This window comes from Mandrillus leucophaeus, unplaced genomic scaffold (assembly GCF_000951045.1).
Source record: "Mandrillus leucophaeus isolate KB7577 unplaced genomic scaffold, Mleu.le_1.0 Scaffold3, whole genome shotgun sequence".
In the NCBI taxonomy this organism is placed as follows: domain Eukaryota; kingdom Metazoa; phylum Chordata; class Mammalia; order Primates; family Cercopithecidae; genus Mandrillus; species Mandrillus leucophaeus.
Window position 1 is genome coordinate 11,229,711 of NW_012103142.1, and position 2,370 is coordinate 11,232,080.

At 45.5% G+C, this 2,370-nt stretch overlaps 1 pseudogene; it reads left to right on the forward strand.

Annotated features, from left to right (window-relative positions):
• Nucleotides 1-349: 349 nt before the first annotated feature.
• Nucleotides 350-1,205, forward strand: LOC105544329 (annotated as a pseudogene).
• The last annotated feature ends 1,165 nt before the right edge of the window (nucleotides 1,206-2,370 follow it).

The following is a 2,370-nucleotide window of genomic DNA, read 5'->3' on the forward strand; positions in this document are numbered from 1 at the left end:
AAACTCCCTAAGAGGAAAAATTTTAATTTCTGTAATTTAAAAATACAATTAGTTATCTGAAGCACACGTGCATAACAAAGTTTATGCAAAGGGGAAGTGACATACTAGGCCTAAGAAGAGGAACTGCTGAAACTAACTCAAAACCTCAGCAAAGAATGAAGACAATCATACTACGTACCACCTACCCAGACTACCTACTCAATCATTTCCCAAAACAGAAGCAGCTAGAAGGGCAAGGGCTACTGCCCCAATTAAGTAATACAGTCACATATCTTGAGGCCCTTTAGAAGCTTCAATGTTATATGACATAAGACTGTTCTGCCTTGCTTCTTCTATGAGAAAACACCAAATGGCGGATGATGTCAGTGGGAGGGGTGGGGTGGGGGCAGAGGCCCCAGGGCCCTGGGATGGGGAACCGCGGTGGCTTCCCCAGAGGGGCCGGGGTTGCAACCGTGGATGGGGCTGAGGCCGCAGAGCTCATGAAGGCAAGGCCAAGGATAAGGAGTGGATGCCTGTCACCAAGCTGAGCTGCTTGGTCAAGGACACAAAGATCAAGTCCCTGGAGAACTATCTCTTCTTCCTGCCCATCAAGGAATCTGAGATCACTGACTTTTTCCTGGGGGCCTCTCTCAAGGATGAGGTGTTGAAGATTATGCCAGTGCAGAAGCAGACCAACACTGGCCAGTGCACCAGGTTCAAGGCATTTATTGCCATCAGGGACTACAATGGCCACATCGGTCTGGGTGTTAAGTGCTCCAAGGAGGTGGCCACTGCCATACGTGGGGCCATCATCCTGGCCAAGCTCTTCATTCTCCCTATGCACAGAGGCTACTGGGGGAACAAGATCCACAAGCTCCACATTGTCCCTTGCAAGGTGACAGGCCGCTGCGGCTCTGTGTTGGTGCGCCTCATCCCTGCGCCCAAGGGCACTGGCATTGTCTCAGCCCGTGTCCAAGAAGCTGCTCATGACAGCTGGTATCGATGACTGCTACACCTCAGCCAGGGGCTGCACTGCCACCCTGGGTGGCTTTGCCAAGGCCACCTTTGATGCCATCTCTAAGACCTACAGCTACCTGACACCCGACCTCTGGAAAGAGACTGGATTCACCAAGTCTCCCTATCAGGAATTCACTGACCACCTCATCAAGACACACACCAGAGTCTCTGTGCAGAGGACCCAGGCTCCAGCTGTGGCTACAACATAGGGTTTTTATATAAGAAATATAAAGTGAATTAAGCCTGAAAAAAAAAAAAAGACTGTTCTGCCTTGCTTCACTGCATCCACAGCCAATGGAACTTTGAAGTATTTCCAACGGCAAAACTGGTCCTCAGACTTCCTGCCCAGCTCTCCCCCACCCACCTAGATATGCTCTGTGCAACACTGCAAGTGACAGTCTCAGTTTGAAACTACATCACATTGATTTATTGCTACTGCTACTCATTTGTCAAAACTCCCAACGTGCTGGGCAGAGACCATAATAGTCAAGGTCTCAGCTCTGAGAAAGAGTGCTTTCCTGAACTTCCATCCACACTTTGATTTTTGTGAGCTGAAAAACACCTGATGTGATTATTTACATTCTATATATGGTTAAGTTCCTAGCACCTGAGGTCTATATCCAACTCTCTTGGGTGTATCTACCCTTCCTCAGCACTCAATAGTTGTAAAATGATAACTGAACTTAAACATTTTTGAAGGTCTCTAGCTTTTTATTAATACTTTATCTACTTCACATCACATTCACACATATATTAGACATGAACTTATCTAAACCCTTTCTGAATCTATGTTTCAGCCTGGATAAGCTAAAAAATAACACCATTTTAAAAAGACTTCCCATTTTGTCCAGAACTTTTCTTTGGAAAGGGACCTCTCATAGTTTTACTGTTTTTGAATCTATACCATCTCAACTGTTCTTGGTTTGGAGGACTCTGATTCTGTCCCCTCAGCCTCTTCTTTCTAATCAGACTAGGATGACCTTTTTAAAGTCTTTTTTTCTATACAATTTATTCAGCAACAGAGTCTATACATCATTATACTCTTCCCACTTAGAAATTCTATCCCAATGTTATATTTTGTACTGGACACGTGGCATAGGAAATAACTTTAGAGCTGGCACCATCCTTTCAAATATATCATTCAGAAAACAGCAACATTTCTGCCTTCAAGTACTAGTATAGTATGCCCTGCCTTAGGTGATGCCTACCTGTCCACGTCTTCCAGATTATCCACTGGTGACCCCAGCCGATCACTAAGCCGTCGCCGTTCTGGTGTGCTAACACAGAAGTGGTCATTGCCAACAGTGATCCTTAAGCTCTTTTCCAAAGAGTCAGAACGCAGACCAGGAGAGCGTCTCTACAAAAGTAAAAGAT